Raw genomic sequence first — 23,160 nt, 5'->3', positions numbered from 1 at the left:
CAAGCAAGATACTCTCCAGTCTGGGGAAAACTGGAGCAGAGACAATTAAGGCAGGAGAGAAGCAAGAGGAAAAATGCAGTATAATATATGCAAATGCAGATGTCTTATGAGGACATTGTTATAAGTAACTTGTTCACAAAACTCTTCCACTTAGCAGTGCAGAAGTGCAGGGCTACCTTTATGTTTTTTATGCTGCACTTTTTAGCAGTTAACCCTAAATGAGCCTCTTAAGGGAGTTCAGCATCACCATCTCCATCTTCTGGAAGGGGAAACTGATGCCTCCAAGGTGAAGTGGTTGTGGTCATTCACCAGTTTAGAACTGAGAGAAAACACAGAATTCTGAAGTCTCTCTGGGGATCTTCTCAGTGATTAGGCAATTCTTAATGAAACAAGATAACAACAAAATGTGCATCAGCTCTGGGCAGGAAAGGATCACTGGCACTGTGCAGCCACTTTTCAAGTGCTGCCTCCCCTGAAGTCACACAGAGAAGGGCAAAACCAGAAACTGCAAAAAGAAGCAGAGATAGTAACAAGTATGAACATTCTCAAAGCATTCCTGTTGCATGTGCTGCAAATTCTTGACATTCAAAAGTCATGAAAGATATCAGAAGATTTAATTCCTTTCTCTTTTTGCAGAAGAAATAATCAGTCCCTACCAGAATCAACCAAAATGTGGCTTTGAATTCTAGGAAAAAAAGAGGAAATCCATAGGTGCAGCTTTGTCCCACTATGAGGAGATCCTCCCATCATCTCCATCCCTGTGGAGCTGAAAATTAACAGTTCTACCTGTAGCCACTGATACTTCATCCTGTCCCTTGAACAAGCAAAGGAACTCAAAGAAAAGCTTCTCATTTTCTCCTTGAGTCAACTTTCTGCTGATGGAGCTTCAGAAACATTTTCAAACCAGTTCTGAGCAAAGGACCAGAGCATTTGGTTTGGGAAGGGAAAAAGCAAAAGTTTTGGATCACAAACACAGCAATGTCTTCCAGCAGCACAGAGCCAAAAGCTTCCCTGTAATCTCAATTTCCCACACAGGTAAGGAGAGAAGCCACTCCTGGTGGCAGAGCCACAAAAAGCCCCATCCTTCAGCAAAACCAGGGCTGCATTCACAGGCAAACTCACTGAGCTGCTGAATTTATATGCAGCAACAGAACCATGTAAGGATCAAATAAAATTAATTCTGTCTAATAACAAATTAATTGTCCATGCCAACCTCTAATGTCTCCATCATCAAATGAATTTCCATGTTATTTACCCACCACAACTTCCCATGGGGAAGGAAGAAGACAGCTGCTTAGATTAAAGAGTGAAACAGAAGAGCCTCCTAGACAAAGAATCTTTTCATTTTCTAAATGATTGCTCTACTCCAAAACGTCTTAGGAGAAATAATGTTATTTTTTTTCATTCTTTTCACAAAACCAAGATGCAAACTGCCTGATTTGATGCTGCTATTTCATTGTCTCAGAACTGCATGCACCAGCTTCTAAAAACCCACTTTATGGTAAAACTAGCTGTAAATTCTTCCAAAAGACCAAAAAGGTGACACATGCTGTTAGATCCCCACTGTTTTTATTTTACAATCTTATTTTAATGCCTCTAAAACATCAAGAATTGTCCAGTTTGACCACATCAGAGAATACCCCTCAAAATCATCATCTAATGAACGAGTTTCTCTGGAAAATAAAAACAAGCTTTCCCTAACAGCAATATCAGTGTTCCATCCACTTAAACAATCACTGTGATGCCTGAGGACTGCCCAAGCTTAGCAAACCAGCTCTTAACAAGGAATTGATCCCTTTAATTCTGGAGAAGTCCTGGGAAGAGAAAGGCAAAAGGGGAGAAGACAGATTTGGATTAACTCAGGTCTTTGACCTGATCGGTGCAACAATTCACTATTTTTGATCAGGTAAGCACTGGCAAAAGGCACAACAGACCTTTTAGAGAGAAGCCCAAGTGCTTTGTCACCCAATACACAATTCTTATTTGAATGAGGGTTTAAACCATTATTACTCACAGGGTTGTCATGGGATAACAACCCAGTAACATTTTTGTTGCTGTATATTTGTAATGGCAAATCTTTGCTACAGAGCCCACAGCAGGACTGTGGTCAGACTTACAAGAGTTCCCTAGATTACAGAGTGGTCCTACCAAAATTCTGCCCTGACTGTCCCTGCAGCCACAGAGGAAAGCAAAAATCTGTGCACAGCAAAACTACAGGGCACGACCTGCAAGGAATCTTTCAAAAACGAGCACGATCTATCAAACGGATGTCATTTATCCTGACTGCAATGGTTTTTCTACCCAGAGAAGATTAGGAGCAACGGAGTCACTCTTCCAAAGCAGAAACAAAACAACTTTTAGTTAAGAAATGAAGCAGATGGCCTGTGTAGATTAAAGAGAAGGTACAGAGCGATGCACGAGCAAACCGCTGCGCCCAAATCCCACAGTAATTACCGTGGCAGCAGTGTCTCACTAATGATGCTGTGCCTCTGAACTGGGACAAATTAACACAAAGACACACATGCTGGTGACTTCCAGCCCAAGGGAAGGTGAATATTGTGGAGACACAGACATTTAAGGCAATCACAACAGATTAAATGCTGCTAGGTAGAGGGAAGCGACATGCAGTCCCTAGAGGAAAGGGATACGGGGAAGAATGTGTTCCTCATCTGTCCTAGAAATCAAAATGAAAATGAAAGCTGATGTTCTACATACATCCATTGTACAGATTCTCTCTCATCCCACTTGTTTTTCAGTATCTTTACTGTTTTTCCATTTCCCTCGAACTCCTGTAAAGGCTGGAGATCAGAATCACTGTCACTGGGATCCATCCTCAATCAGATAAACCAGCACTACCTGCCCCATGGGTTATTGCTGGTTCAGGTGTAAACTTCCATAAAGCAAAACAGTGTGAAATTCCGTCCCCTGCATCGACATTTCACTCCCAAACATCGTGAGCTGCCAGAGCAGTACATCTGGAGTGGATGCCTAATGAACACTGCAGTTTTCCCCACTGAGAGGAATAGCAGCTAAAATCCCATTCCAAGGAGCTCAGGCTGTTTAGTCTGTGGTAAGAAGCTCATTTTCTTGGACCTCTGGGAATAGAGGTGCAGTTTCCAGTGTGGCTTTTTGGATATTATTGATGCTGACTATTTCTGGGCTTCAAAATCTGGCAGGCAGTAAGAGTCTTCCTGGGCTGGACCAGTGGAGAGCAATTCAATATTATTTTGTACTTCAGATGATTTTAAGCTAATGAAGGTCCTATTCTTTTTTATAACTCCCCATGCAAATGTTAATTTTTAATAAACTTTGCCCAAGTAGGATTTAAAGCTTATCTCACAAGACATATTTAGAGCAGTGCCATGGTGAAGTAATTCTGGGGAAAAAAAATATGTACAGCTGAAAATAGGATATTTCTGCACGCTTGCTTCAAAGGCTACCAAGAGCTTTTTGCAGAGACTTGTCATTAGACAAGTCATTGTGCAGGACTGGACTTATTAATTAACAGCCCAAACCTGTGCCATGGAGGAACACCATCATCACCATGGGCTCTGTGCTGCACATCAGTGACAAAGAGTGACATCCCTCGGAGTGTCCAAGGCAGGCTAGATGGGGCACTGAGCAGCCTGGGACAGTGGAAGGTGTCCCTGCCCATGGAAGGGGGTTGGAATGAGATGAACTTTAAGTTTTCTTCCAACCCAAACCATTCTGTGGTTCTACGATGTGGGAAGGCTGCTGGAAATGGAGATGGTGGGAAGAGCAGTTAGATTTTGTTTAAACTTCCCAGGGCTGGAAAGGCTGAGCTGATACTAACAGCAGCATGTGGACTGAGCAAGAGGCTGGAGTGTCCTCAGGCTTTCTCTGGTGAAAGCATGGAGCTGCTCTGTTGAAAACCTTGCAGAGGCTGCTTAGCACAAGCCAGGCTGGAAAATCAGCAGGAAATAGGAACCTTGTGCTTGGCTGGGATCCCACTGGAGAGGGCTTTAAAAAGGTGCTGTTGCCGAGGGACAACAAACAGCTTGTTACATATCCGTGCTCAACACCCTATAATCAATTCCAAATAATTAAGCCTAATCATGTGAATGGCTGAAGGACTTCTACGCATCATTTTCAAAACCTGTTGAGCAATCCCTCTTCAAATCTCTAACTCCCACAGCCTTATTTCAGTCCATCACAAGTTAATTATGGGAGAGAGTTTCAAAATGCGTTAAGAGCTGTCACATATCTGGGGGTCATTTGTGCCAAAGCCAGGAAAATGCATTAATGGAAATGGTGCTGTGAGCAGCTGAGCTTTCTCTGCAACGCTCACAGATTCAAGGACACAACTTCTGACCTCACATTTCCATCATCAGAAGCATTCAAAAACCTAATGCTCAAAAAACACAGAGTTAACAAACCAGACCTCTTTAGCGCTTTCGTTTGCTAATTTTTATTTATATTTTTGTATATGTAGATCAGACTGTAAGTACTGTGCATCACTTCTTCCCCTGCAATACTACTCTTGTCAGCAACTGCACTCAACCAGTCCACAGAAGTTTCCAATAGGGAACAAAAATAATTCTGGAGAGCTCTCTCAATTATCAGGATTTACCTTGTATTTCACAGCTTTCTTGGGACATCTCACTGGGAAATGAACCCTCTCCTATGCATAGGTCATCAACAGATTGGGCAGCATATAGAAAAGATGCTGCTTCTGAAATATTCACGTTGTTTGCTGCTCTAAGTTGCTACTTTACTTCGTGTCTTGAGGGATGACACCCAAAAATTAAAACCAAAATCTAATTTTGGTTTTAAGATCCTTGCTGTGCTCTATTTAAGCTCCCAAAATCAAAGTAACATAAAATTTTGATTAAAAAAAAAGCCACCGTACTGACATCAAATTCTTACCTCATTATTTGAAACTCTTTTCATCTGTATCTTTAAAATTACCTTCTGCTCCCAATATCCACATCCATCACCAAGAATCACTACGTGTGAAGGTGAGGATGCAGAATCAATGGCCTGTGACCCACAAATCAGACATACATGGGCATTGGAATTTTAATCCCCAAAAAATATTCATATTTTCTTCTCAGCAGCAAGGAACTGTTGCATTGAGCTAAATATCTTAGAAATCCGTATATTTACAGGTCCCAGAAAAGGGCTTTGGCATAAAGCAGCAAAATCACAATGCCTGAAAAACTGAAAAATACTGGTTTTTCCTCAATTCTTTTCTAGTAAAATGCATTGTCTGTGGAAAAAAGAAAAAGTTCAGCCTTGTGACCACTGAAAATACCCATATTCTTAGCACATGGAACCTATGAAACAAATGCCTGTCATGGCTGAAGTGCTCTTGCCTTATGTGGCGCCACTATAGTCCCAAAACACACCAACTGTTCTGACTGAATAAACAGATCATTTATTGGACAGCAAAAAAAGATCTGGTTCTCTTTCTAAAACAGTGTAATGAAATAAAAATTTCTTTTGAGCATGTGGCAAGATGAAATTGAAGATTCCACTTGATATACAAAATAGAAACCTTCCTCATATGAAGTCCAACACAGATGAATAGGAAATCAGTGCACACACATATCACTGATAGGAAAAGCTTGAGTGGTTCTCTGTTTCTGTTAAATGTTTTCATATTCTCCCAAAACCAATACTGAACACATAAAAATCAGGAGTCTTACCACTTGTGTAAGAGAGATGAGCATCACAAATGAAAATACTGTGGGTTTTAAGCATTGGTTGTCATTTCCATTTGTCAGGGCTCCTGCAAACATTTTGTTTGCCCTACCAGGGACAGGCAGTCCAGGAAGGGACAACACAAGGCATCTGCTCCATGTGTGCCCCATATTCAATAAATTCTGGGTGCTCACTGTCTCTTCTGAGCAACCATCTCAGCACAGCACTAGGATTTAGTCAGCAGAGATACTAAAACAACACTGGTTTCCTCTGGTATGAGGAATCAAGAGCAACAAGTTATTCTCTGAATTATTCTGACCTGGGTAAGAAGCCTTTAGCAGAGCCACCCAGACACCAGGGACAGCTTTCCCCTGGTGTAGCTCAGATGATGTTCACAGAACCACAGCAGGGAGAAATTCAGCCTGAGGCTTATTGCACAGCAGCATTTCATCTTGGTCAGCCCACCAGCCTGGCTAAAGAGAGGATTTGGGATATCAAGTACAAGAGAAAACCTCAAACACCCAAATCCCAGGGTATCTCTGGCCTGACATCCCTTTCAGAGCATCTTTAAAGGAAGCTGTGCTATGAAGGAGGGAGCAAGCAGGGGATCAGTTGTGACTTTTCAGTGTGGGTGACCTTCTCCCCCCACCTGCCCCCAAATGAGTCTCCAAAAAACGATTATTTCCCTTTCCCTCGTCTTTTAACTCTTTCACAAAATGTCACATTGATTTTCAAGGCCAAAGAACAGCCGCCTGACATCTGAGAGTAAGACCATCATGTTTTCCACTAGGAAAACCACAAAAGGCTAAAATGAAGAGAAAGGCTAATGCCAAAGAGCTGTTTCACAAAGGTCAGGAGGAACACAGGGACTCCAGCCTGTGGTAAGGGCACTCTGGGTTTGCTAAGCCAGTCACTTTGTATGTCACCTGCACACTGGGGAAGAAAAAACTACAGAAAACAAATCTGTCTTTCACTGCCCTTGGTGCTTAGAAGCTTAATTATCTTCAGCACCCTCAAACTATCAGGACTACCTTCAGCAGCTGACAAAACTCTTTACCTGTGCTCAACAATACAGACAGTTTTGATAGTTTTGTTTAAAAATGCAGACAGTGAGGTTTCTCATTTTCCGAAAGCATTAAACTCCCTCTTGAAGTGTAACCTGAGATCAATTTTATTTCATCGGTTATGTAGCGGTTTTAATAAAGTGTTAAAATGAAAGATATTGAAAAATTACAGGAGAAGATAATCCTCTGAAATAATGTGAAAATGGAATGGGCAAATAATAATGCAACTGGAGCAGAAAGTATGACATCCACTCCTGTTTGCTTCCATGCTGAGCATCTCCGCTGCTTAATCTTTCCAAGTCAACAGGAGATGCCAGTCCCCACCAAAATCTTTGCTCCCAGGTTTGTACTCCTAGTAAAACTACTCACTACTTCTGCAGTAAAGAACTTTCCTCTTCAGAACAAGATAGACAAAAAAAATCTGTTAAATCTGCTTGTTTATAAAACTCCTTATGTAAAGATACTATAGTGAATGAAGTATTAAATTATGCAGTGTGAGATGTAATGGAGTGAATTATATTCAGTAAGATCACACATTACTGAAAATATGCAAAAAGCTGTGCTGCTGGCTTTCAGTTGTCAAGCTACACACACGTACATACATTATATATATATTTATATATATATATATATATATTTTGCTCATCTCATTATTTTCTACTGTCTCCATGTGTGATAACATGCCCAACGCTGACACTCGTCCTATTCTCCCTGGAAGACCCTACATTAGCATGTAAATAGCTGGCAGATATGAGGAAATGAAAGCAAGGAATAGCTCTTTAATTAACTTTAATCCTCTGAAAATCCATACAGCAATCTGTTCTGACAGTTTTCTACACGAGATCTTCTTAGGAGGTCCCCAAGTGCTGCCTGCGGATCACTGCCAGGCTGGAACGAGGAGAAAGAATGAACAAACCCGTTTTGGAGACAATATTTAGGCATTTTTCTGCTATTAAATGACGACTGGTGGCTGCCATCTGGCATTATCAGAGCTGTCATTAGCCTGACTCTGGATGGGAAACAAAGAGATGCCACAAGCAAGGCTCAGCACATTTCCCATCCGTCTGACAGCCAGGGCTCCTCACACCCAGATCCACAAACACACTCATGGAGAAACTTCCTCCAGCTCCTGACACCAATATGCTGCACAGCTCTGCCCTCTGGCACTCATTTTCTCAGCCCACAGTAAACATAAAATCCTCAAGGCTGAAGGGCAAAGGAATTTCCTTGTTAGGGGACTTGATGAAACAGCTCTAGAGCAGGAACCTTCAAATCTTGAATGGCAAAAAGGCTGGCAGACTGTAAAGGAGTGAGCTGAAATCGTTCCTCAATGGCTTACAACTTCCAGATGTGACAAGGGTTATTCATAATCCTCTCTTACAAGGAAATTTCAAACCAATTTTGGTGTGGGAGGGGGAAAAAAAAAAATCTAAGGATGAATGGAAGGAGATGCAGTGCCACAGCTTTTGGCAACACAAGATCGTCAAAGATCTCTTACCTGCAGGTTAGATTCAGCTCTGAAAGATCTCCTGCTGATGGGAGAATCTCCCAGAAAGACCACTGCTTCCAACTGTGACATGGAGTGACCACTCTGAAGTCATTTATGGTCAGAAAGCTGACCTGCAGGACTCTCCAAAGGGCTGGACAAAAATTGATCCCAGCCATACCATTAAGCAAAGCAAATTTGTCATAAAGCTTCAGCCTGTAACTACCTACAGAGCTGCTTCCCCCCAAGCCCAGCTAATAGTTCCATTCCTGTAACTTCATGCTCTCCTGCCAGTTAAACCACACTAAGTATAAAGACTGCATCTCATCACAATTCCCCCTCTCAGTATTACTAATGCTGTAATATCATGAGCAGACATCTCACTTAATTCATCATATCAGATTCCAGTGCTAAAACGTACAGAAAATATCCAGCATGGCAACTTCAAAAACTTGGTGACTGATAATGCTCAGAAGAATGCATCCTTTTATGAATATGTGAGCATGAATTTCAATAAAATGACCTTTAACATGACAGATTCCAGCTGAAGAAAGAAGGAAATCTCTACTGACACATAAATTATTTAAGATGAAGGTGCTCCTTCCAAGATTTACCTTACACAGACTAGTCCTTATACACACTGATCACTAATCCTATTTAAACTATGCCCTACTTCCTGCAGCTCTGAGAAGTCATATTCTAATCTGATCTGAATTTTCCAGAAGAGAGAAACACCATAAAAAGTATACTTAACAGCTGTGAAGACAAATAAAAGGTGGAACTGGAATAAGTTCATACAAACATTATAATCACATCAAGGACTAGTTAGAAGATTGCTCTTTGGCCATCTGGCAACAGTACCTGGCACAGATAATGCCTGAACTGTGGCCTCTCAGCTTATCTGACAGCTGATTGCTTCACTGAAAATAAGTATGCAGCCACCAACCAGGCAGCTTTACTTTATTTTATTTTAATTTAATTGAACATTTTTCTATTTTATTTTTCTTCATAATAAAAAAATAAATTAAATATAAAATAAAACAATAAAATTATAAATTTTAGAGAAAAAAAAAGGGGGAAAAATCCACAGAGTAATACCCCAAAAGAGGTATAACAGATTTGAAATCCCTGTCTGATCCTAGAGAACAGGACCACCCAGCTCCATATACTGCCCACAGCTGCACATTTCAGCAGGCTGATTCATCTTCCAGACAGACAGGAGTGACAGCAGCTGTGAACCAGTCACACTTCTCTGGGAATACAGTGATTTGTTTACTCATTGCAACACTGTTAAATCTCATGGGATATTCAGACACTTGTACAGGGAAAAGAGAATGAGAAATTGCTACTTGAAATACATGGACTTGCAAGAGTATCTCATATCTTCAACAGGATTTGAAAGAAAATAAACTTGCTGATTTCCATAGATTTTTTTTAACATTACCAGTTTCATAAAGATGAAAACAAATACAAATATCAAAACACTGAAAGTCACGATGCTTGCATGAAGCAAGAAAAGGTCATGTAAATGTAAAACATAATGGAGAATTTCAAGTAAATAAAAGCCACAGCAATAATATTAATTTGTATTTTAAAGGCAGGCAAATTTCAACACTATGAAAACATAAAACCCCAAACAAAGCTGAGATGGGCAGCTGTATGTTCAGGGCAATCCTGTGAGTCTATCAGAAGCACAAATGACTAGCTGCACACTCTGACCCTGCAAAGATAGAGGCTCCAAAAAGAATCATCACAGCTCCTCTGCTCTATTTTAACCAGAGAACTGTGATAAAGGCAGCTAAGTGCTTCAAGAAATTAAACTGCACTAAGAAGATATAATAATAATAATCTCAAAGCTGGATATTCACCCAAGACCAAAAAATAACAAAGGTGTTAACAGACAAAAGGAATAAAATGATTTATCATTAAAAATGGCTATCCTATTGGAGATACCAGACAGCAGACATCCTCCTCTGTTTTGAAAGCAGAGATAAGGTTGTTCTGGGAAATTAGAGTCATTGGCACGGAAGTTTCACCTGAACATTAAGAAAATTAGTTAAGAAGGTTCAGAATTCAAAGCATCCTTTTGAGTTGAGTGTAACAAGATAAAACAGAGATAGATAAGCACAAGCTTTTGTGAAAGTAATTTAAACTGAACCAGTTAACAATTCTTTGAGAGAACTCACAGGAGAGCCAGCCAGTGAGCACAGGGTTTAAAAGTCTGTTTAAATGACCGAGCATCCCTGGGTTTTAATCATTTTGTGAGAGTCAAATACCTGTTGGCTGATGGAGGAGCTCAGCAGCCCTCCCTGCCACGGAAAGCAATTAGCAGGAGGCTGCACTGGGGATTAGAGGCAGAAGTTTCCTTCAGGATCATTATTAGCGCAGTGGAGCAGGGGCAAACGGCAAGATGTGAGCTGACAACGTAAAATATTAATGTCAGCAGAGTCTAGAGACAAGGGTGAGGCGTTCTGGAGCACCTAAAAATATCAATAATGACGGACGAGCCAAGGCTGGTAAACAGACTGAGCAAAATCACACACGACTGTGAGTTAATGCAGAGAGGAAGGGAAATACATTAGATTTCACACAGTGTGCACACAGGCAGCTTTTACACCACAGCCTCCTAGGGATTTGATTTGGACACCCTTGGGAGGTATGATATCCCTACAGACATGCCAGCCAGACACAGCCTGCAGGAGAGGAGAGGAGAGAAGGGACTTCAGCCACAACCTCCACACACAAAACCACTTCAGCAACACAGCTCCAGGAAAAAATCAGATCCTTGTACTAACACAGGCTCACCAAAATGATACCAGATGCTTCCAGGATATGACAAGACTCAAAAGATGTAGAAAATCAGTGAAATGCTGATAGCAACACAGTGGAGCAGGCAGTATCAGGGAATACATAGAAACATGCTGCAGCAAAGGATTTGCCACCTGGAGGAAGGTCATTGTCACATTGTAGGTAAGGCACAGAAAACAGCAGTCTGCACTGGAGGACTTCATAAAAAAACCCCAAACATTCTCAGAAGGAGATACAATAAAAGTTTAACAGCTCTTCCACAGCACTCCTGTTTGACTTGGGCTCAGGTCTCCAGTTCTTTCACCCAAGCATCTCTGTTCCCCATTCTCTTTTATAACTGAGATATCAATGCTCCTTCACCTCATAGGAACAACAGAAGGAAAAAAGCAGCTCCAGACATTGAGTACTGCTAAAATGTGAGTGACAGAGTCATTCAGGTTCCCAAAATAGACAGCATTTAACCTTCATTAGTTGTTAACAGCTCTCATAAGTCTACCAAGCATTGATACTTGGATATTTATAACACATTTAACTCCAGACCAAGTCCCAGGACAAAAAAGAGAAAGGACAGGCAATGTATCAAGAAGGTTCTCCCCCACCTCCCTCAGAATTTCTTATCTCTACTTCTTGGGGGAAAAATTTGCCAGGAAAAAGAACTCATTGGTCTGGATGAATAAACCTTGTAAGTCCCAAAGCTGTCCCTGGGGAGAGCAGCAATCGCTCTTGTTACATCTGAACAATGCAGCAAAATGGGAAGATACCATTTTTCTTAAGTTGTATTTGCATGAAGAATGTGAGCTCTGTAATTTGCATTTAATTTTATTAGCCGTCCTTTTAGCATATTGAAAGTTAATTACAAATCAAAACTTCTGCTGCAGATCGTTAGGCACCCATTCATCTGTGTGGAGGCAGAGCCATGATCCGAGCACAGAGCAGCAGCTGAGGAGGAGCAGCTTGCAGGTTCTGTCAGCTGAAGAGCATCCAAAACACAGCAAATTTTCCATAAAGCCAACAAAGTATGACCCCCTGCCCACTAGTTGGGGTGGGAAGGAAGTTCTTTATCTATTGTTATTGCTAATTCGACTGGATACACATATTTGGATGTTCTGACTACAGTTGAAATCTAGTTCCTTCAGTGGAGCACTTTGGGATTAAAACTAAGCCTGTGTAACTGCTGGGGCAACAACTCCACATCCCTGCTCCCTCTTCTTAAAGGAAAACTAAGCAGGAAAAAACTACCTCTGGCAGAGGGAGAAGTAGTGAGAACAGAAACACTGACTAAAGAGCACGCCAATCTCAGCCCAGCTAGGAAAAGTTTAACAAGAACTCACAAATCATAGCATTTTGGTAGGAGACAGATTTAGAGGAGTCAGCTTGAGCTGGTTGCTTGGAGGGATCAAGAAATTCCTAACATTTGGGAGTAAACCACAGCAGGGGACACAACCTGATGCAGAAAATGCACCAAGAGCTGCAGCAGAAGGAGCTTCAGAACCTCAGAACTCACTAATCCATGTGCAGGCAGAGAGGAAAGCGAGGCAGGGAAGGTGTGCACAGTTAATTAGTTCTGCATTTCTGGTTTCCTTGGGTTTTCTGAAGGAAAACATCAGATGCAGAACACGTGTTTCACACCCTCCAGCTAGCACATGCTCCCAGAGAGTTAAACTATAAACCTGGCTATTATTCACGGCTGCTCAGCATCCCATTTAGGCTATTTTCAAGGAATTCAGCAGGGCTTTTTTCTTCTCTTTTATGCAAGTGAAAAGCCAATATTGGAAGGCAAGGGCTACAGACATAGCCTCAGGTTAACACCACACATGACAAATTCATGTGCACAGATATTACATAAGAAACACGTTGCTTCACATAAAAGGACGGGGTAAGTTAAATAGCTGTCTGGGGCTTTTTTAATACCTTCTTTGCTGGAAAAGATTTCATTTGAAGCTTTTAAAGTGTGATGACCATGCTCCATTATGAACCACTCACTCAGCTGCCCACGACCTGCACCTCTGTGCCAGTTCCAGCACAGGGATGAGCAGAATGAGACATTCAGTGTGTCCTGCTGTATCCCACATGTTCAGAGATGAAATGCCCACTCAGCTGAGTGGTATTTTCCTGCACAGGATTGTTTAGGGGCACATAAAAGCAGGCAGCTCCTTGCAGAAGGCTGGATGGGACACTGAGGCAGAGCAGGAATGTGCAGCTGCTGCTGTTCCCCAGTGTTTAGGGAGAACAAGGGATGGTGCTAAAAAAAACTAACAGCTTTGTGGTTTTAAACTGGGAGGGAAAGGAGAAAACAAACAGATTATTTGCTTGGCATTTTGCTAGAAGCGAACAGAAGAGCTGAGATTTACTTAAACAACTGGCAGAGTGAACCAGAGATGGGAAAAATGATCCCAGGGTGACCTCTCCAAGCACTGAGGTGGCAAAGGTCACCCCCAGCCCAGCCCTTGGGTTTTGGTCCCTGCAGGCTGAACCCCTTTAGCCTCATGTGTAGAATAAGCAAGAGGGGAAAAGGATAATGGCCAGGGATATGTAGTGAAAACAGGGAGAAGCAGGGAGTGGGAGAGATGTCACTGGAGTAAGGTCTGCCTCTTGTTCATGTTCACTTCATGCAAAAGGTCAAGAATTCTCTTGAATGGTGATTTTCATTTTTAAAAAACAACTCCAAACTGTTCACAAGCATTTTTTTCCCCCCAGCACCAAACTCTTACACACGCTATCTTAATAAACATCTTCACGTTGGAGAGGGATAAAAGGCATTTTGTTTTGATTTCATTATATCTCCTGAAATTGCTTTTTTCTTTCTGCATTTTTTTCTTGTCATTCAGTTGTGGTGGCCCTCGCTGAGGGATAATGCAATAACACTTCTGACAAGGTCAGCTTTCCAATAACTTAGCAAATGGCATTTCCCAATGACAAAACAAGCACAGCTTCTCCTCTTTGTAATTAATATAATAGAAATGTCAACCTGAAAAGTTGGTCTCCAAAGGTAGTATGTTATCAACAGAAAATTAATTTATTAAAGTCAGAAAGTGTTTCCTTATCTGCAAAGCTGAAAATACTATTTACAGAGCAGAGCTCCTGTTACAAGCATAAAACATAAACCTTCTGCAGCTTATATATATATATGTCTCAAAAAAAACCCAAAAAACAAAAACAGAAATTGAGGAAAGGAGTTAAATTGCTTTAATTTCTAATTCAGACACTAGATCATTTTGGGAGCTGCACATTCCTTTTGCACGTGCCCTGTAGAAGCACATGGCTTTATGCTGTGTGCACATCCTGAAAGAGACATTACCTCACACCCATGTTTATCTTTAAATTAATCACATGTTGACTGCACAGAATGAGCTTTCCCAGCTACTCTCCCATCCACACATCTGCTGGAATCCTGATGGAAAATGGGACTTCACTACCCAAGGAAAGTAAGGAGATGCAGACACAGACAGATCTATTTAAACATTACTCTGGCCATGCTTCCCTATGCTTATAAAACAGCTTGGATCACTCACGGGGTTGTAAGACCTTCATAGATACAACCTCTACAAATCAGAAGAGTCTCATGAGAAGAGATCTCCTGACAGAAAGCAAGTCCAACACCATCTTGATGTAAAAAGCTTATCTTCTTTTCCTGTCTCATACTCACACTTCACCTGTTGATCCCTTTCTAAATTCTTGACTTCAAAAAGGCAGCGATGTTTCTAGGGAAATCCTGAAGCTCTGGATTCACACAGACAGAAAACTAAGCCTCAGATCCTTCTTTGTCCCAAATTGGTTCCACCTGAACAGACAAGTTTACAGTTAATGATTTTTCACAGGTCCTGCCCCACACAGCACTTAAAAAACCCAGCAGCTGTTCTGTATTTTGAGAAACTTGTGATATAATCATCTCATGGCATCAATCAAAATTAATTAACTGAAACTACACCGATTCTTCAGCTTTTCTATAGCTTCTGTTAAACAGTTGTTGACTATCCAAAATGCTACCTAAACAAATGTGCTCATAGAAGAGGGAACAGTACATTTCTCCTCAATGCAATAAATCATGGGTCAGAGACCATTTCCAAGATGCTTTGTAAAACCTCATTTGACTCCTAATATATTCATCAATTTAAGCAATGCTTGACCTGAGATGTTGTGAACACACATTGAACAAAATAGTCAGTACTGCATGATACTGTGCCAGGAGCAATCCAAAACTCCTCGATTCTCCAGACAGTCCTTCAGTTTTATAAAGATTTTGGGTCTTCATTTGAAAGGATGCTCTGACTGGTGTCTGAGTAGTGCAGCTGTTCTTACCAGAGGCTCACATCACATGTTGAAATAAGCTACTGTGCAATTACTTAATTATCTCTCTCTCCTATCCTTTTAAAAAAAAAAAAATCCCCTGCAATTCAACTTGAAGCAAACCCAGTTAATCCAGTTTTATGGCTGGGAATTTAAACAGAGAGAAGTCAGAGATTCAAAGCTGCAGTTCCTGTGGCAATACCACCATTCTAAGAGGCAGCGAGATTAATGCCTTCAAACCGTTAAGTATCTGAGGAACAAAGAAATGCAAAAAAAAAAAACCTTTTTCTGCAGCTTAGCCTTGCTGGTATTTCAGAGCCTGCTGTTCAGAAATCCTAAACCCCTTCCCCATCCCTGGATGCTGCCCAAGCCCCTGCCCAGCAGTCAGGTTTGTTCTGCCTGGCTTCCCCCAACAATAACTCTCTTATTCCACCCATCCATCTTCCCTCCTGCTTCCCTGCCAGACCTGCTCAACCATTCTTCATCATTCAGAGCTGAGGAGCTCGGGAATAAATGTTACAGCACACGCATCAAGGGAACTATAACTTTGAATTACCTGACCTGGGTGAGTTTAAATTCTCAGCCATAACATTGGATTAACCTAATTTCTTTTTATTGAATATTTTACCTTTCGAAGTCCTACAGCCCTTTCTCTCAGAGAAATATGAGAACTGAAGGTCATATAAATTCTTTTATGGGTATATTTCTAATTTTCATAATCTAACCTCTTAGCAGTGAGCGTAACATCTAGTGGGGGCAGAACAAAGCAGAATCCAGTCAGTATTCTGGGAAAAAAAAAGATCACATTTCTATTGTTCTCCACAAATACCTCATAAAATACAACTTTTAACTTTGCTGCATAGTCTGAATTGTTATAAAATTTTTAAAAACCCTCTAAACTCCCTGCTTAAATAGAAGTTATGTCAGAGATAACATCAGTAAGAATACAGAGGCTGTCCTTGTGCCTCCACCTCAAAAACATCAGATATAAAGATAGTAATGAAGGTTTACCAGATACATAATAAGGCAAGAGAAAGAATTACACAAAACCGATTCCCAGAAAATTGCTAAGATAATTTTTATGAGCTCTTTTATTCTTCTAAAAGGGAAAGGGAAGCCAGGCCCAGGAGCTAATTCATCTTCTGCCTCCAGGCTGGGCATTTGAACTCAGACTCACCATTTGCAGCTGAGAGTCCTCAGGTGCTAAAACTCAACTCTAACAAAGCACATCACCTCCCTGGGACCAATTCCTACAGGTACCACAGAGGGACACAAAGTAGAATATCCAAAGTCAGTGAAAAGGCAAATTTATCCACCAGCTGTGAGGAATTAGGACAACAGAGCAAGAGATGGCACTAGAGAGGATGCAGTGGAAACAAGAAGGTGAGGGCAGACTGAGTCCCAACCATGCGCAGTGCCCACAGCCTGGGAACAGCTCCATCTCAGAGGCACAGACACCTCTGACCAATGCACACTGACAGGGCAGGCTAGGGGAATTGTTTGGCTTGGAAAAGTCATTTTGGAGCAGGATAAGGAAGGTTCTTCTGCTTTCTTCACTGAGTCAAAAAAACCCAGTGAGTAGTAAACCCATGACCAAATCAGGCAAAGAAAGGAACGCTGCCAACAAAGAAAATCAAGCAAAAGAGAAGCAGGCACTGCTCTGGGAGCCCACATCAGCAAAACCATGTTCTCCTGACTTTCTGAAATCTGCAAATCTCACTTGAGAAGCAGTAACATTTTCTGGTTTAGTTTAAAGATACTTTCTCCTCCCAAATGGTCCTTATGCACTGTTTCAACACTGCTGCAGCCAGTCCCTTCTGCACACATATCGATCTCAACTTTCCTTATTTATTCTTTATAGAGAAATTCTGCAATTGTATTAGTAAATTATATTAGCAGGCCTCGTGAAACAACCTGTTTCAAGGGAAAATGGCTTGTACTCATTTTATTCTGGAAGACAATTGCCATTTGCTTAATATAGCCATGATATTTTACCGAGGTAATTATACTCTTAGCTATCAGTAACAATTAAACCCTTAGATTGAGGTTGCTTAATAAAGGTCTCAAAATAAATAACACATTCCAAACACAGTATTTTAAAATGTCAAGCATGCAAATAGGATCTTGTAATGAACATAACGAAGCATCGAGTATAAATCAGCACAGAGTTAGTTTGTCACTGTACAAGTGCCTGCAAAAAGTGCTGTTGGAGTATTGTGGGATCGTGCTCAGAAAGCTACAGGAAGGGCAGTGCTGCAGATGCAACCATTTCAATAAATCCTGTGGCTGGTTCATGCCAAGGCCAGGGTGAAGCCATCAGCACTGCTGTGCCTCCCTAGGGGCAGGGCTGAGTGACTTAGGGAATAGGCGAGGCTGATAAAGTCTGTGTTTGTTCTTTTTATTCCCTGGAGCAACTTCCATGAAAACTGGAGTTAGACCATTCCATTAAAAGCTAAATAAAACTCAGAAGCAGACAAATTAGAGGGTAGAGACAGAGGAGGGAAATCACTCTCAGCCTCTGTGATCTAGAGATATTTGGAATCAGGTCAGCAGATCCTAGCAAGCTGTTAGGTGTGGAAGGTAAGAGCGTGGCTTCAAGATCCTTACAATGCAGACTGCAAGATGATTAAGAAAGAAAAACAAAACCCAAAAAACCCCACAAAAACCAAAAAGAAAAAATCAACCAAAAAACCCAAAACCAAAACCAAACAAACAAAAAACCAACCAAACCAACAAATTAAAAAAAAAAAAAAAACCACCAAAAAAAAACCCAAACAAAAAAACCCAACCAAACCCCAAAAAACCTGTGTTAAAAAACTTCTCACAGAACTCCATTTCCCTGGAACACTTTCCACCTCACAGACAAAAGGCTGTCAGAAGCCAACAAAACCAAAGTGGGATATTTCCCTAACCCCAGCAGAAAATGCCTATGGCAGCAGTCCTCACATTCCCAAATCCTGCTTTCTCCTCACCAAACTCAGCACCCTTTATCCAACACCCCAGATACACCTGGGGAAACCACAAGCACAAAGGCCAACAATCACCCAGCATCAGACTGAACTCAGGATCATTTTAGCACCAGCTCACAACAGGGAAGATTATTCACAAAAGCACCTACCTCATCTCTGACCTGCTGGTCTTCATTCTTTAAAAAAAGGCATCCTACAAGAGGAGTCTGGGAATTAAAATTGATGATGCTACTGGTTACTAAAAATTAAAATTCAGCAGTGACCTGCTCCGAGCCCCTACACTCCACAAGCAGCAATCCTCTCTTTGCCTCTTTCCCACACCTGGTAATGATCTTCTGTCTCCTTCTGCTATTATCCTCCTTCACCCCTAACTACCAAGCCCCTTTTCTCTGAAATTATTTAGCTGATTAATACAATCAAGTTGAAATTAGAGAGACCTGTGCTCAATCTAAAAGGCTCCTGAGTCTCCTTCAAACAGAGTATCTTTTCTCCCTCTTCTCAAGCATGCAGGATGGTCTAAGGAAACACTCACAAACCTTGCCGAATCCCTGAGCAAGGAGAAGTAGAATCACCTTAAAATGTATTTATTTGCAGGCATAAAAAGTAAGGTAACTTCTCTGAGTCTATCAAAACCTGCAAAGGGGAGACTCAGTGAGCAGAGGGAAAGGTTTGGGGTCAGGCTGAGGGTCAGGCTGACAGCAGTTCACAACCATGCTGCTGTGGGCAGAAGCACAGCACTATTGAAATGACTTCCAAAGAGAAATGAAGTGGATGGAAGGAAGGAGTGAGTATCCTAACATCCAGGGAAAGCACTGCACACTGCTCATAACCCCAAGGAATGGCTCAGGGCTGCCCCAAGGCCAGCTGTGGTGTCTGGATGCAGAGCACAGCTCAGGGGATGACATCCAAAGGGTCTGCCTTGCCCAGGTGGCTTTTTTTAGTGCTACTAAGTACAGTTCTGACTGCTGAATTTACAGCTAATTTTTCACATATCCCAGGAAAAGGGTTAACTCACCTTCTTCGCTGCACATACAGAACTTTAAGATACTTCCTTGTGCTTTAAAATAATCTATCTACCTCCTCAGAAAAAAAACATAAAGGAGGACCCAATATGACAGAGAAGGCATCAGCATTCTTTTAAATCTTTACTGATTACAAAACAAAGCAGATGGCAAATCAAGTCATGAACTCCGCATCTGCCATGCTTAATGAACAGTTTAATTACCTAGTCCCATTTCTGATGCATCTTTGCCACTCTCAGCTCTGGGAGTCACTAATATACTTCACACTGACTGATATCTCCAGGAACACGTGGTATCAGCAGTCAGCTGGAGTTGGTTAATCAATACTTGTTTAATCTCTAACTTTTATGGTGATGGCCTAAATGATGTCTCAATAGAAACAGATTTCCTGTCATATCACATGATCTGGTTGAGAGCTCAGGAAACAAAAGGGAATTTTTCAGTTTCTTCTCCGGGCAGCAGAGTACCCAACAGCAGACAAGTGCACAGACAGGAAATAAACACAGAGAAACAACAACATCCAACACAAGCAGATTAGTTCAGTGGTTGTGTTATGCCTTATACAAGAGCAAGGGCTGCAATTATGGCACTGTGCATTCACAAAGCCTACAATTTCAGGAGAAAATTGGACTCATTTGGAGTAAGTGACAAAAAGGAACTGAAATTTGGCTTCATGTTTGGAGCTTCCTGCAAAGGATCACGTCCTGGCTGCAAAAAAGGGCATTTTGTCTCTGCTGCAAGTGGGGTGGGCTGATCCTGCTCCCTCTACAGCTCCTTGCAGTTTATCCACCAGCTCTGGGCACAGAAGGAATCACTGCTTTCAGGAGTCTCTGAGCTGAAGACATGCAGGGGAAGAGGCTGGCAGCTCTGAGCACTGACAGCAGCTAAGGAAGGGCTGATCACAGCCAGGTAAAAACACTCGAGGTGAGGAAGAGATGATGGCCAACCTTTGGCCCTCCACATCAGATGGCTTTGGGAGCTTTTCAGTGTGCCTTTATTGCTGCTCTCCAGCCTCACTTCTGCTGCACAAGGCCCAGTTGTGCCCTCTGGAAGCTGCCCTCCTAAAATAAATAACCAGAGCTTGCTTTCCACTGACTCAATCAGCTGCTTACACTCAGATAAGGATTTTCAGAAAGGGTTTTTCATTTTTGGAGGCCTTTATGTGATATAAAATTTTCTAAGAGATTCAAATTTTAGCCATTCAGTAGCAGAATTGACTGCTTTTAACAAGCCCACTTCAGAAACAAAGACCAGGAGTTGTGTGCAAAGCTCTCAAAAAAGGGAAACACTCACAACCGTAAGGACAATGCAAAAGTCAAATACAGAACTGTGTGAATAAACATGGCATTCAAAGCAAATACAGCAGTGAATCAAACAGGGAAAAGGGCAGAGGTGCACTAGGTCTTTCCCCAGCATTTCAGGTATCTCCCAGTACTGCTGTATCACAACTACCTCAGGTACTAAAGCAAAGATGAAAGATTTTCCCGAAACTCTGAGCTAAGGGAAAGCAAAAACCATGACAGACAGCAAACCCAGCCAGGCAGATCTCTGAGAGAAACAGTGTGAATCCATCCCTTCAAACATCAATTTCTGTTTCATCACCTTAAGTGAAGGGAGTGACACTCGTGGAGAAACCTTCCAGCCGTCAACGTCTGAAAGCCTCAGTGGTGTCCAAACCTGTCTTATGTTTCGCTGAAAACATGTAAATCAGAAAACTTCAGTGCTGCCCTGATTTACAAGGACATATGGGACAAAATGATCAACCAACATGTTTAAACAGCAGGAATCATCAGGATTGTGAGCAGCAATCATCAGGATGCAGCTCCTACTCCAGCCCAGTGTCAGCAGTGGAATCGATGGGGCTGGACCACTGCACTAACATGTCAGACTGGAAAATGTTGTTCTTCAGGTCTGCCAGGGAAGAGAGATTTGTAGTGATGCACTGAAGTATCCCAGACTGACAACTGTGCCAGTCTTGAGCAGTAAACCAACTGGAAAGGGCCAAGTAAGATCAAGAAAGCCCAAAAGGAGCAAATGAGGCGAGGAGGGAAGCAATGGACAGAGACGTTAAATGCACTGGAATGGAAATATGAGAGCGACCAAGATGGACAGAGACTGTGGCAAGTGGCAAAGGAGCATGACTGACAAGTGAGACAGGCAGCTGTGAGAGCCACAAAGCATTGCTTGAATCTTGGGAAAAAAACAGCAGCCATGGAAGTGAGAAGGAATCAGAGTGGCAAAGCAAGTACCCCCTGAAGAGAGTACATTTACTACTGAAATATTTGTTACTGCTGTTACCAAACAAAGCACAACTTACTGTTTTCTATTCGTATTTTAAAACATATTCAAGGACTGAGAGTTCCAGGTTCCAGTTTGAGCCCAAAGAAAGGAAAACTGTTACAGCATTAAACTTGCACTGTTAAACACCTCTGATGCATTTCAGGCCTTATTTGCTCAGCACACAGCAACTGATTCACTGCCCTAGCAGAGGGTCAAACATACACAAATGCAAAAGTCATACCATCAAAAGCAATAGCAATTCAATCATATACATAATGGTCTCCCCCAAATTAGATTTTCGCAGTCCTATTTAGCAAGACAAAGATTGAATAGAGAGAACTCATCTTTTCTGTTCTGAAATTACATAGAAGCACGCTATACTAGTGATGCCACTAATTAGATGATTAAATACCATTCTAGGTGATATGCTTTCAATGTAAAATAATTATTTTTGACAGGAAATATATTTGCTCAATCTCATTTTAAATCAAAATATCACACTTTTTTTAATTAAATGAAATTTCTTCTTCTGATTTTGCATGAGAAGAGCAACCAGCAGGAGAAACAGTGCCAAGGATAGATTGTCCAAGTACCATAATGCATGTACTTTTTCACAAAGGACCCCAGCGTTCTCTGGATGGAATATAAATTTTCAGAGAACAGCAAAGTCTTTATTCCTTCAAAACAGGTCAGTTGAGGAATCACTGAGCATGCTGAAAACCTCCCCTGTCAAAACGCAAGTTTATTTGTGATAAATAAAGGTCTGAGGAAGGACACTTCCAAATTTTCCTACACTCCTCTTCAGGGGGAGCACAGCAAACAGAGCAAAGGTTTGTCTTTCCATATAAATCAGGGTACAATCCACCACACAACAAAATACTGTTGTGGTTTTGTCCTATCCCTAAAGGCAAGTAATGATATTTTTGTGTTCTACGACAAAAAGTGTTTCTGCTGAGCACTGGAAATAAGTTAACAAAGGGAATATTTTAGAAACCATCTGAGAAACTTCCTTCAGGGCTGAGCAGTCGAGCACAATGTTAGACAGCTGAGAAGGTTGTAAAGGAAGGTTTTTTTATCAGGCTCAGCATCCACCTGTGTCTTACCCAGTCATGGGAGTACCAAACTAGAACACTATGGAGAGCTGCCTGCTGCTGGGGGCAGCAGAAAGGCTGAGGAGGAGATGCCTTTTCTGTTTCCATGGAGAGAGTTTAGTCCATCCACCCTGACTGCAGTGCCTGCCTCGGTGTGAAGCTGAAAGAGCTGCTGTCATTTTTCTCTTTGCACCTCTGTGACTCTCCGTGGCATCAAACTCTGCAGTCAGAAGACCTGATGGAATATCCTCTCGTAAAGTGGCTGCTTCATGCTTCAAGAGCCCTGCTTACTGCACCATACATCACAGCTTCTTTGGCTCAACAATGACACGGGAATTACACAAAATTGGGTGCAGCACAATTAAAATCGATCAAAATGCTTTAGTTGACACTGAAAATCAAAGCCTCCAGCTCAGGCACCAGAGCAGTGCTTTTCCCTCCTGCCTCCCCACACGGTGATGTGCCTGACTCCCTCTCAGGAGCTCTGAC

At 41.7% G+C, this 23,160-nt stretch overlaps 1 protein-coding gene across 5 annotated transcripts in view; it reads right to left on the bottom strand.

Moving 5' to 3' along the window:
- MAD1L1 (mitotic arrest deficient 1 like 1) overlaps nt 1–23,160 on the bottom strand; it is a 340,910-nt gene that overhangs the window by 216,373 nt on the left and 101,377 nt on the right. The gene's annotated exons all lie outside the window — the stretch shown is intronic.

This window comes from Lichenostomus cassidix, chromosome 14 (genome assembly GCF_008360975.1).
Source record: "Lichenostomus cassidix isolate B80296 chromosome 14, HeHo_3.0, whole genome shotgun sequence".
Classification (NCBI taxonomy): domain Eukaryota; kingdom Metazoa; phylum Chordata; class Aves; order Passeriformes; family Meliphagidae; genus Lichenostomus; species Lichenostomus cassidix.
This window is presented reverse-complemented; position numbering and strand designations above follow the sequence as displayed.